This window comes from Anolis sagrei, chromosome 2 (genome assembly GCF_037176765.1).
Source record: "Anolis sagrei isolate rAnoSag1 chromosome 2, rAnoSag1.mat, whole genome shotgun sequence".
Lineage (NCBI taxonomy): Eukaryota > Metazoa > Chordata > Lepidosauria > Squamata > Dactyloidae > Anolis > Anolis sagrei.
Window position 1 is genome coordinate 299,383,079 of NC_090022.1, and position 14,026 is coordinate 299,397,104.

Genomic DNA, 14,026 nt, shown 5'->3' on the forward strand with positions numbered 1-14,026 from the left:
GAATATTGCATTCAAATCACCCTTGACAGATGGCCATCCAGCCTCTGCTTAAAAGCTTCCAAAGAAGGAGCCTCCACCACACTCCAGGGCAGAGAGTTCCACTGCTGAACGGCTCTCACAGTCAGGAAGTTCTTCCTCATGTTCAGATGGAATCTCCTCTCTTGTAGTTTGAAGCCATTGTTCCGCGTCCTAGTCTCCAAGGAAGCAGAAAACAAGCTTGCTCCCTCCTCCTCCCTGTGGCTTCCTCTCACATATTTATACATGGCTATCATATCTCCTCTCAGCCTTCTCTTCTTCAGGCTAAACATGCCCAGTTCCCTAAGCCGCTCCTCATAGGGCTTGTTCTCCAGACCCTTGATCATTTTAGTCGCCCTCCTCTGGACACATTCCAGCTTGTCAATATCTCTCTTGAATTGTGGTGCCCAGAATTGGACACAATATTCCAGATGTGGTCTAACTAAAGCAGAATAGAGGGGTAGCATTACTTCCTTAGATCTAGACACTATGCTCCTCTTGATGCAGGCCAAAATCCCGTTGGCTTTTTTTGCCGCCACATCACATTGTTGGCTCATGTTTAACTTGTTGTCCACGAGGACTCCAAGATCTTTTTCACACGTACTGCTCTCGAGCCAGGCATTGTCCCCCATTCTGTATCTTTGCATTTCATTTTTTCTGCCAAAGTGGAGTATCTTGCATTTGTCACTGTTGAACTTCATTTTGTTAGTTTTGGCCCATCATCTCTCTAATCTGTCAAGATCATTTTGAATCCTGCTCTTGTCCTCTGGAGTCTTGGATCTTCCTCCCAATTTGGTGTTGTCTGCAAACTTGATGATCATGCCTTCTAGCCCTTCATCTAAGTCGTTAATAAAGATGTTGAACAGGACCGGGCCCAGGACGGAACCCTGCGGATGGCACTCCACTTGTCATTTCTTTCCAAGATGAAGAGGAAGCATTGGTGAGCACCCTCTGGGTTCGTCCATTTAACCAATTCCAGATCCACCTCACCGTAGTTTTGCCTAGCCCACATTGGACAAGTTTCCTTGCCAGAAGGTCAGGGGGGACCTTGTCGAAGAAGGCCTTCCTGAAATCCAGGTACGCTACATCCACGGCATTCCCCGCATCTACCCAGCTTGTAACTTCTCTTGTGTAAAGACATATTTAACAGCACACATTCATAAAAACACTTGAAAGACTAAAAGAAGCCCATTTTCCAACATCTGGAAGTTTCCAGCGAAACATAGAATTCGTACTAGATTCCAAAGCGGTGGACCTGTCCTTCTCTCTGTTGCCTCCTATCCAAAAAGCTTCATTCTTTTCTTTTGCACTTTTCCCCTTTGAGGAAATGCTTTGCTATGTTTGCTGTACATATTTTAGTGTGCTTTAAAAAAAAAAAGACTTGAGTTTCCCTTTTTAAATTGCATTGTTCCATAAAATTTATTAGTAATGTAAAACAATGCCAGCCCAATTGGGAAGCTGGAATGGATACAAGACCACTACAAGGCAGCTTGCTTTGTTGCATGGGGAGCATCCCATAAAAATGCACAAAGCGTTGGCAACAGTCCGGTCTCTGCAAAGTTCCTTTGTGTCTTTTTTGGGGGACTGCAACTCCCCAAATCCCCCAAAATGGGGGATTTGGGGAGCTGCAATCCCAAACAACAAAAGATCTTTGTTGAAGGCTCCCCATCCAGCGTGCAAAAAGTCCTTGAGGGCTGATTCTTTATTTCTTCCCCTTTTCCGAAACTAAACAACGCAAAGGAAATGTGTACTATCATGTCTTGTAAATATTTACAAGGATCTCCATAAAAATACATTTCCAAGGCGGGCTTTGAAAATTGTTTAAATACGCAACGTTTAAGTCATCCTAAGTGCATTCTCCTGCTCCCCGCTTCCCATCTCCCCCACCCCATCTCCAGTCTCATATAATTCAGTTCAATTTCAATTCCATTCGGTTCAATGGCTTTTGGCTACTGGAATATATATATATATATATTTTCTGGAGGCAATTATTTTGCATGTAAAATCGTCATGGCGTGATCGCAGTACATGAAAACCCTTCAAATCTCTTGGATTTCCATCAGCGCAAGAGCAAGGAGGATGCGACCCCGAGAACTGCAATTCCCAATATCCCCCAATCAGGGAATGATAGGAGATGGAGTCCAGGAGCATCCATAGAATCATAGAATCAAAGAGTTGGAAGAGACCTCCTGGGCCATCCAGTCCAACCCCAATCTGCCAAGAAGCAGCAATATTGCATTCAAATCACCCCTGACAGATGGCCATCCAGCCTCTGCTTAAAAGCTTCCAAAAAAGGAGCCTCCACCACACTCCGGGGCAGAGAGTTCCACTGCTGAACGGCTCTCACAGTCAGGAAGTTCTTCCTCGTGTTCAGATGGAATCTCTTCTCTTGTAGTTTGAAGCCATTGTTCCATTGCGTCCTAGTCTCCAGGGAAGCAGAAAACAAGCTTGCTCCCTCCTCCCTGTGGCTTCCTCTCACATATTTATACATGGCTATCATATCTCCTCTCAGCCTTCTCTTCTTCAGGCTAAACATGCCCAGCTCCTTAAGCCGCTCCTCATAGGGCTTGTTCTCCAGACCCTTGATCATTTTAGTCGCCCTTCTCTGAACACATTCCAGCTTGTCAATATCTCTCTTGAATTGTGGTGCCCAGAATTGGACTCTCAGTACAAGAGCAAGGAGGATGTGACTCCGAGAACTGCAATTCCCAATATCCCCTAATCAGGGGGTGATAGGAGATGGAGTCCAGGAGCATCCCAAACATGCTCTTTCCCTGATTTAAGACAAGGGGGATTTATATTTTTCTGGCTATTTATCCACCATCCCCTGGACAATGTCCTTGCAGACAGCCAATTCTCTCACACCAGAAGCGACTTGCAGTTTCTCAAGTTGCTCCTGACACGACAGAATAAATAAATAAAGAAATAAATAAATAAATAAATCCAGCGATGAGGGCCATCTTCTAAAAAAAAAAAAACCCACATAACGGCTGCTTCTACACCAGCGTTTCTCAAGCTGGGGGTCAGGACCCCTGAAGGGGTATCCAGGGGGTGTAAGAGGGGTCACCAAAGACCATCAGAAAACACAATATTTTCTGTTGGTCATGGGAGCTTTGTGTGGGAAGTTTTTACCCAATTCTATTGTAGGTGGGGTTCAGAATTCTCTTTGATTGGAGGTGAACTATAAATCCCAGCAACTACTAAAAAATGTCAAGCTCTAGTTTCTCCAAACTCCACCAGTATTCGCATTTGGGCATATTGATTATTCGTGCCAAGTTTGGTCCAGATCCATCATTGTTTGAGTCCACAGTGCTCTCTGGATGTAGGTGAACTACAACTCCCAAACTCAAGGTCAATGCCCACCAAACCCTTTCAGTATTTTCTGTTGATCATGGGAATTCTGTGTGCCAAGTTTGGTTCAATTCCATTGTTGGTGGAATTCAGAATGCTCTTTGATGGTAGGTGAACTATCAATCCCAGCAACTAAAACTCTCAAATGACAACATCAACCCCCCCCCCCCCCCCCGCCTCCGAACCCCACCAATATTCACATCTGGGCGTATCAGGTATTTGTGCCAAATTTAGTCCAGTGAATGAAAATGCATCCTGCAGATCAGATACTTACATTACGATTCATAACAGCAATGAAAATAATGTTATGGTTGGGGATCACAACAACACGAGGAACAGTATTGAGGGGTTGTGGCATTAGGAAGGTTGAGAAACACTGGTCTACACTGTAGAATTAATGCAGTTTCATAGAATCATAGAATCATAGAGTTGGAAGAGACCTCGTGGGCCATCCAGTCCAACCCCATTCTGCCAAGAAGCAGGAATATTGCATTCAAAGCACCCCTGACAGATGGCCATCCAGCCTCTGTTTAAAAGCTTCCAAAGAAGGAGCCTCCACCACACTCCGGGGCAGAGAGTTCCACTGCTGAACGGCTCTCACAGTCAGGAAGTTCTTCCTCATGTTCAGGTGGAATCTCCTCTCTTGTAGTTTGAAGCCATTGTTCCATGTCCTATTCTCCAGGGCCGCAGAAAACAAGTTCGCTCCCTTCTCCATTTTGGAGAAGTACGAATTCTACAACTCCCAGGTTTCCAAAGCAAAACCACAACAATGGGTGTACTGTACCCACACTGTAGAATAAATGCAGTTTGGTGAGGCACCTGCACTCTTTGGCAGAGAAAACTCAAGCCCTTGGTATATCTACACTGTAGAATGAATGTAGTTTGACACCACTTTGCTCATTCTGGAGGTTGCATTTTTATGAGGGATCTGAACTATTTAGCAACGAAGCCCAAAGGCTGTAAAACTACAACTCCCAGGATTCTATTCCATTGAGCCAAGGCAATTGAAGTCTAATTGCACTGATTCTACCTGGGAGTCACCCTGGACCGTGCTCTGACCTACAAGAAGCCCTGCTTGAACATCAAGCAAAAAGTGGGTGCTAGAAACAATATCATACGAAAGCTAACTGGCACAACCTGGGGATCACAACCAGACACAGTGAAGACATCTGCCCTTGCGCTATGCTACTCTGCTGCTGAGTATGCATGCCCAGTGTGGAACACATCTCATCATGCTAAAACAGTGGATGTGGCTCTTAATGAGACATGCCGCATTATCACGGGGTGTCTGCACCCTACACCACTGGAGAAATTACACTGCTTAGCACCACCTGACATCCGCTGGGAAGTAGCAGCCAATAGTGAAAGGACCAAGGCAGTGACATCTCCAGCCCATCCCTTGTTTGGGTATCAGCCAGCATGTCAACGACTTAAATCAAGAAATAGTTTTCTAAGATCTACAGAGACACTTGCTGGAACACCTCAGCAAGCGAGAGTCCAAAAGTGGCAGGCTCAAACCCAGAACCTCAATCAATGGCTGATACCAAATGAGAGACTCCCTCCTGGGCACACAGATGACTGGGCGACTTGGAAGATGCTGAACAGACTGTGCTCGGGCACCACGAGATGCAGAGCCAACCTCAAGAAATGGGGCCACAAAGTGGAATCCTCGACATGCGAGTGCGGAGAAGAGCAAACCACTGACCACCTGCTGCAATGCACCCTGAGCCCTGCCACATGCACAAGGGAGGACCTTCTTATACTAACACCAGAAGCACTCCAAGGGGCCAGATACTGGTCAAAGGACATTTAATCCACTACCAAACTCGCAAATTCTGTGTTTAATCTGTTTGTTTGTTTGTTTTTGTTAAAAATGTAATACAAATGTCTGGTTGCTGATGACATGAGAAATATAACTGATTCTACACTATCAATGTAACTGCAATTTGTATAGTTCTGTAGCATTATAATTAAAGTGGTGTCAAACTGCATTAATTCTGCAGTGTAGATGCACCCAATGCCTTAGATCCCAAGCTAAAGGAACTTAAGAGAGTTCATAGAAATGTCCAATGTATTGTCGAAGGCTTTCATGGCCGGAATCACTCAGTTCTTGTGGGTTTTTTCGGGCTATAGGGCCATGTTCTAGAGGCATTTCTCCTGACGTTTCGCCTGCATCTATGGCAAGCATCCTCAGAGGGTGAGGTCTGCTGGAGCTGGGAAAAAAAGGGGTTTATATATCTGTGGAATGACCAGGGTGAGACAAAGGGCTTTTGTAAGTTGGGCTAGGTGTGAATCTTTTCAATTGACCACCTTGATTAGCATACAATGGGCTGACTGTGCCTGAAGCAAACTCAATCACCTTTCAAGAAGAGTTTGCTCCAGGCACAGTCAGCCCATTGTATGCTAATCAAGGTGGTCAATTGAAAGATTCACACCTAGCCCAACTTACAAAAGCCTTTTGTCTCACCCTGGTCATTCCACAGATATATAAACCCCTTTTCCTAGTTCCAACAGACCTCACTACCTCTGAGGATGCTTGCCATAGATGCAGGCGAAACGTCAGGAGAAATGCCTCTAGAACATGGCCATATAGCCCGAAAAAACCCACAAGAACTGAGTTCATAGAAAGTTTGCAAGCTCTTCCACCTCCACCCGAGAGAGCTCCAGAAAGGCTGATCTCTGTCCTTTGGGGTTCAGGAGGCTGATAGAAACCCCCTCAAATATTTTTGCTGAGGAGGGAGAATGCATTTTCTGGAAATGCCGGGCGCCCCCATGGCCTCGGATCCCGGCCAAGCAGATGTGCACACAGCCCACTCTGTCCGTTTCTGCACAACTCACCGTGTTTGCTCTTTCCAAAAAGCGGTGAAAGAAAACAAGTTGTCCTCTGACCAAACACGGGGAAAGAAGACCTATTTGACAGCAGCGGTCGAGGTGGGAAGAGGACTTGCGATTATATCCCCTTCCGGATTGGGGCGGGTGGGAATGGCTTTCCCGACAGCCAGGAAGCATAGGAGGGCTTTTTGCATTGTTAGCCCCAGCGTGCAAACATCCTGAAGTTTGAGTAAGCATTTTTTTCCCCTGTACATGAGACTGACAGATAATTATCTAGATGTCTGTGAGTGCATCTACACTGAAGAATTCCACCGACTCTGTGCACAATTTTTGGAAAGGATACTTTAAGGAATTGCTGCACATGGGACTGATTCCCAATGCCTGGGCTTGTGTTGTATATTCCTTTATGGCCAAACGGGGTTGGATAGGATCGCTCTTGGGGTCTCTTCCAACTCTAGGATTCCATGATTTTATGTGCAATGCGCTTTTGAGTGCAATGATGCTCCCATGGGAGATATGATAGCCATGTATAAATATGTGAGAGGAAGCCACAGGGAGGAGGGAGCAAGCTTGTTTTCTGCTTCCTTGGAGACTAGGACGCAATGGAACAATGGCTTCAAACTACAAGAGAGGAGATTCCATCTGAACATTAGGAAGAACTTCCTGACTGTGAGAGCCGTTCAGCAGTGGAACTCTCTGCCCCGGAGTGTGGTGGAGGCTCCTTCTTTGGAAGCTTTTAAACAGGGGCTGGATGGCCATCTGTCAGGGGTGATTTGAATGCAATATTCCTGCTTCTTGGCAGAATGGGGTTGGACTGGATGGCCCACGAGGTCTCTTCCAACTCTTTGATTCTATGATTCTATGATTCTATGATTCTATGATGCCACATAGAATCATAGAATCAGAGTTGGAAGAGACCTCCTGGGCCATCCAGTCCAACCCCATTCTGCCAAGAAGCAGGAATATTGCATTCAAATCACCCCTGACAGATGGCCATCCAGCCTCTGTTTAAAAGCTTCCAAAGAAGGAGCCTCCACCACACTCCGGGGCAGAGAGTTCCACTGCTGAACGGCTCTCACAGTTAGGAAGTTCATGTGCAACTCTGGACCCTGATCTGCACATCTGCATGTGCAATGCATATCCATGTGAAATATTTACCTATTCACAATGTGCAATGCACACTCATGCACAATGGTGCCACGTGTGCAGCTCCAAAACCTGATCTGCACATCTGCATGTGGAGTGCATATGCATGTGCAATGTGTTCCCATGCACAATGCACAGTATACATTCACGTGCAATGGTGGCATGTGTGCAGCTTCACACCCTGATCTGCACATCTGCATGTACAATGTGTATTTATGTGCAATGTGTACCCATGCACAATGCACATTCATGCACAGTGGTGTCACATGTGCAACTCCACACCCTGATCTGTACATCTACATGTGCAATGCATATCCCTGTGCAATGTATACCCATTCACAATGCACATTCATGCACAATGGTGCCACATGTGCAGCTCCGCACCCTGATCTGCACATCTGCATATGCAATGCATATCCATGTACAATGCACATTCATATACAGTGGTGCCACATGTGCAACTCCACACCCTGATCTGTACATCTACATGTGCAATGCATATCCATGTACAATGTATACCCATTCACAATGCACATTCATGCACAATGGTGCCACATGCGCAGCTCCGCACCCTGATCTGCACATCTGCATATGCATATCCATGTGCAATGTGTGCCCATGCACAATGCACATTCATGCACAATGGTACCATATGTGCAACTCCACACCCTGATCTGTACATCTACATGTGCAATGCATATCCATGTGCAATGTGCAACCATGCACAATGCACATTCATACACAATGGTGCCACATGTGGAGCTCTGCACCCTGATCTGTACATCTACATGTGTAATGCATATCCATGTACAATGTGTGCCCATGCACAATACACATTTGTGCACAATGGTGCCACATACGCCACTCTGTATCCACAACTGCATCAGGGTGTTATGTGTGCACAAGCAACCAACGGGATTCCAGCTGACAAATCCACCCTGCTCTACAGAGGTAAACACCTGCGTAAAGATGAACTCTCATCCAGCTCTGGGCCAGACATGTCGCAAGAGCCCCAGGGGGAACCAAACTTGGGTAGCTTCCACGGTGCAGATGTGCCTCCAGGACAAGGCTTGTCCAGGCTTCCCCTTTCAAGTCCAAGACACATTCTCCCAGGAACGGAGAGAGGAACATTTTACGACACTTTCCATTAAAGTATTTACCTCCCACCCTCCGTCGTGGGACAATAAAATCAATTTAAACCACTTTAGGGTTTGTTTAAACAGACAAAGAACATCTTAAACCGTTTTACAAGGCAGTTTAACATCTAGTGAAACAAGACCATAGTGGAAACCATCACAGAAAACATGCGCGGAGGCAGATTCGGCAGGAATACATTCATCCCCAAAGTTTCCTTCTATATAATTAAACGTTTTGACTTAGGAATAAAAGCAAAGCTAGCATCTCCAGGCTTATATTCTAAATTGAGTTATATTGGATAGGTGTGATGCCACTACAAAGAAGGCCCTGCTCTCTAATACAATTTGATACAACTTGAACCATTGTGGCTCAATGCTATGGAACACTGGGTTTTGTAGTTTGGTGAGGTATCAATACTCTTTGGCGGAGAAAGCTAAAAATCTTGTAAAACTAAAATTTCCATAGCCCCACAGCACTGAGCCCTGGCAGCCAAAGTGGAGTCAAGATGCATTCGTTCTACAGTGAAGATGGATGTAAATCATAGAATCATAAGAGCTGGAAGAGACCCCATGGGCCATCCAGTCCAACCCCATTCTGTCAAGAAGCAGGAAAATTGCATTCAAATCACCCCTGACAGATGGCCATCCCGCCTCTGTTTAAAAGCCTCCAAAGAAGGAGCCTCTACCACACTCCAGGGCAGAGAGTTCCGCTGCTGAACAGCTCCATTAAGAAGTTCTTCCACATGTTCAGGTAGAATGTCCTTTCCTGTAGTTTGGATCCATCCATCCATTCAAAAACTAACAACAAAAAATAAAATTAGGGCAAGAAGAATTAGTAAAAAAGGTAAAGGTTTCCCCCCGACATTAAGTCCAGTTGTATCTGACTCTGGGGGTTGGTGCTCATCTCAATTTCTAAACCAAAGAGCCGGCGTTGCCCGTAGACACCTCCAAGGTCATGTGGCCACTGGCATGACTGCATGGAACGCCGTAACCTTCCCACTGGAGTGGTACCTATTGATCTACTCAGAGGCGGCCCTAGGTAATTTTCAATGGTAAGCAAACAGTATTTTGCACACACACACACCCCAAACAAACACTGATATATATTTTCTGTTCGTCGTGGGAGTTCTGTGTGCCATATTTGGTTCAATTCCATCATTGGTGGAGTTCATAATGCTTTTTGATTGTAGGTGAATTATACATCCCAGTAACTACAACTCACATATGTCAAGGTCTATTTTCCCCCAAGAGCGCCTCAAGAGCGCCCCTGGGCAAAATCAACTATACTGCAAATGCTTACTTTGCGTAATGGGTTGAGCCACCCCTGGATCTACTCACATTTGCATGTTTTCAAACTGCTGGGTTGGCAGAAGCTGGGGCTGACAGCGGAAGCTCACGCTGTTTCCTGTATTAGAACCTGTGACCTTTTGGTCAACAGGTTTAGCAGCTCAGTGGTTTAACCCACTGCAAAAAACATTGCTTGTCTGCTAATCTCTCCAAAGCCCTTCCCTTCAGACATCGATGGGGATGATGGAGGTTGCAGTCCAACCACAAAGCTTGGATAGTTTGTTGAAACAGACCATCATGCTGAACTGGAAGCTCACACTGTTCCCCGGATTCGAACCTGTGACCTTTTAGTCAACGGGTTTATCAGCTCAGCGGTTCAACCCACTGCAAGAAGCATTGCTTGTCTGCTAATCTCTCCAAAGCCCTTCATTTCAGACAGGGATGGGGATGATGGAGGTTGCAGTCCAACCACAAAGCTTGGATAGTTTGTTGAAACAGACCTTCATGCTGAACTGAAAGCTCACACCGTTCCCCGGATTCGAACCTGTAACCTTTTAGTCAACGGGTTTAGCACATCAGTGGTGTAATCCACTGCAAGAAGCATTGCTTGTCTGCTAATCCCTCCAAAGCCTTTCCCCTCAGACAGGGATGGGGATGATGGAGGTTGCAGTCCAACCACAAAGCTTGGATAGTTTGTTGAAAAAGACCACCATGCTGAACTGGAAGCTCACACCGTTCCCCAGATTTGAACCTGTGACCTTTTGGTCAACAGGTTTAGCAGCTCAGTGGTTTAACCCACTGCAAGAAGCATTGTATGTCTGCTAATCCCTCCAAAGCTCTTCTCTTCAGACAGGGATGGGGATGACGGAGGTTGCAGTCCAACCACAAAGCTTGGATAGTTTGTTGAAAAAGACCATCATGCTGAACTGGAAGCTCACACCGTTCCCCAGATTTGAACCTATGACCTTTTAGTAAACGGGTTTAGCACATCAGCGGTTTAACCCACTGCAAGAAGCATTGCTTGTCTGCTAATCCCTTCAAAGCCCTTCCCTTCAGACAGGGATAGAGATGATGGGGGTTGCAGTCCAACCAAAAACCTTGGATAGTTTGTTGAAACAGACCTTCATGCTGAACTCCAGAGACTGAGAGAAAGAGACACAGCGATAGAGAATGAAGGTGTGTCACCCCTTCCTCTTTGATCCCCTTCTTCCCCTTTTATCTCCAGAGCTAAACAATGAGGTCTTTTGGGGGGTTGTTATTTTTACCATCGAGAGCTGGCTTTGGTTGAGAAACCCGTCCCAGGCACGAAGGAGCCGCATCGCAGTAGCCGCCCCAGACGGATCCCGGCTCCTCGTAATGCACGATATTTAAAAGTTTTAACAATTTCAGTGGAACGCATCTGGAAAAGAAGCTCGGCTTGGAATCCAACTTGGAAGCCCAACATCTGCTGAAGAAACTGCAAAGGGGTCCTTGCCAACGAAAGGAAAGAAAAGAGTAACCGAGTCAAGCGAGGAGGGGAAGAAAAGGCAGAGGGAGAGAGAGGGGAGGGAGGAATATTAGCAAACGAAGGAAACGCTCGCCAGCCTCGAAATGCACAAAAAGGCAAATATTGAAAGGGCCTCCGACGGTTATTTAAACACAACGTTTCTCTCCCCATCTGTCTCTGGGCGCTCTCTCGTTTTGGCAGCAAGGAGAGGTGGGTGTGTGCAACATTTTGTGCGCAAAGGGTGGGGGGGGGGAGAAATACTAATACGCAGCGGGAGGCCTTATGCTCGCCGAATCCATGCGCGTCCAGAGATCCGCAGATAATGGGCCGGCGTTTTCCGAACAGAAGGAAATGGTTTTGGGCACATTCCTGGGCAAAGCCACCTCGAGCCTGGCCCACATCGAAAGGAATGGGTTTTGTGGGATGCCAGTCCTCTTTTAATGGGGATTGCATGGAGAGGTCATGCGCACCAAGAAATGTTGAAGTGGAAGAAGTCCCATTTGCATTCTGGCCTCGATGCGGGGGGTCCGCTTTCACTGCAAAAGCAGGGAAAGTGGAACAGGGGAAATTAGGCATACTTCTGCACATGGGGCTGTTTGGAGGAGACGTTCCAGTTGTGGACATTGTTCTGCATGAAAAATAGCAAAGTTAAGTGAACTTTAGACCGGCTTTGCTTCTGGCTTGTGCCTTCCATCAGTGTTTGTTTGCCCTCAGAAGCTTGAAACTCCAAAGTTATGGCAAAATGTATCCAGAGAAGGTTGCCCGCTGCCTTCCTTTGAGGCAAAGTGAGTGTGACTCTCCCAAGGTCACCCAGTAACACAACTCCATCTTAAATGTCAATGGCGTACAATTAAAGGAGCCCTCTAATGCACCAAATATAGAATCATAGAATCAAAGAGTTGGAAGAAAATGGGGAAAATGGAAGGAAAAAGGAAGAGGGGCCGACCAAGGGCAAGATGGATGGATGGCATCCTTGAAGTGACTGGGCTGACCTTGAAGGAGCTGGGGGTGGTGATGGCCAACAGGGAGCTCTGGCGTGGAATGGTCCATGAGGTCATGAAGAGGCGGAAGTGACTGAACAAATGAACAGCACGACAGCAGTACTGTATTATAGTTCTGAAGACCAGAGTTTGATCCCTACGCAGCTTTGGAAACCCATTGGGTGACCCTATAAGAGTCATACTCTCTCAGCTTCATAGGAAGTCTAGAGCAAAACCCTTCTTTTCCACACCTTGCTTCCAATTTCCTTTGCAGAGTTTAGTTACCAGAATCTACATAGAATCCTAGAATCCTAGAGTTGAAAGAGACCTCCTGGGCCATCATCCAGTCCAACCCCCTTCTGCCAAGAAGCAGGAATTTTGCATTCAAAGCACCCCTGACAGATGGCCATCCAGCCTCTGTTTAAAAGCTTCCAAAGAAGGAGCCTCCACCACACTCTGGGGCAGAGAGTTCCACTGCTAAACGGCTCTCACAGTCAGGAAGTTCTTCCTCATGTTCAGATGGAATCTCCTTTCTTGTAGTTTGAAGCCATTGTTCCGCGTCCTAGTCTCCAAGGAAGCAGAAAACAAGCTTGTTCCCTCCTCCCTGTGGCTTCCTCTCACATATTTATACATGGCTATCATATCTCCTCTCAGCCTTCTCTTCTTCAGGCTAAACATGCCCAGCTCCTTAAGCCGCTCCTCATAGGGCTTGTTCTCCAGACCCCTGATCATTTTAGTCGCCCTCCTCTGGACACATTCCAGCTTGTCAATATCTCTCTTGAATTGTGGTGCCCAGAATTGGACACAATATTTCACATGTGGTCTAACCAAAGCAGAATAGAGGGGTAGCATTACGTCCCTGGATCTAGACACTATGCTCCTATTGATGCCGGCCAAAATCCAATTGGCTTTTTTTTGCCGCCACATCCCATTGTTGGCTCATGTTTAGCTTGTTGTCCACGAGGACTCCAAGATCTTTTTCACACGTCCTGCTCTCAAGCCAGGCATCGTCCCCCATCCTGTCTCTTTACATTTTGTTTTTCCTGCCAAAGTGGAGTATCTTGCATTTGTCACTGTTGAACTTCATTTTGTTAGTTTTGGCCATTCATCTCTCTCATCTGTCAAGATCATTTTGAATCCTGCTCCTGTCCTCTGGAGTATTTACTGGCTATCCCTCCCAATTTGGTGTCATCTGCAAACTTGATGATCCTGCCTTATAGCCCTTCATCTAAGTCATTAATAAAGATCCTGATCAGGACCGGGCCCAGGATGGAACCCTGCGGATGGCACTCCACTTGTCACTTCTTTCCAGGATGAAGAGGAAGCACTGAGGAGAATCACCCTCTGGGTTCGTCCATTTAACCAATTCCAGATCCACCTCACCGTAGTTTTGCCTAGCCCACATTGGACTAGTTTCCTTGCCAGAAGGTCATGGGGGACCTTGTTGAATGCCTTCCTGAAATCCAGGTACACTAAATCCACGGCATTCCCCGCATCTATCCATGAATGAAGATAGTGAGCATTGCCATGCACAGCGGAACTGTTTCTGCAAATCCACATTCTCAACCTTAAGCTAAATGCAAAGATACCCAAAGAACTTCCTGGGGAAAGTTAGTTCTCCAGCAGAGCTCCTATGTTTTTGCATCTCATTTGCAACTTTCCCCCAACTAGGAATGATTCCTTTCCAGGCTCCACATTTTTTCCCTCCAATGAGCCTGTTCCTGTCCAAACTGCACACTAAAGTGAGAAATTGCCTTATGGCTTTTCTCCCAAAGGAAACCACTTCCAGAAGT

At 46.3% G+C, this 14,026-nt stretch overlaps 1 protein-coding gene across 2 annotated transcripts in view; it reads right to left on the minus strand.

Annotated features, from left to right (window-relative positions):
• The window catches only part of CNTFR (ciliary neurotrophic factor receptor), a 737,562-nt gene that overhangs the window by 685,369 nt on the left and 38,167 nt on the right, over positions 1-14,026 (minus strand). The window contains exon 1 of one of the 2 annotated variants that reach the window (XM_060761151.2): positions 6,205-6,276. The exons of the other annotated variant lie outside the window; for it this stretch is intronic. The gene's annotated coding sequence lies outside the window, so the exon portion shown is untranslated. Of the gene's footprint in view, positions 1-6,204; positions 6,277-14,026 lie in introns of those variants that run through there. 2 annotated transcript variants of the gene reach the window in all.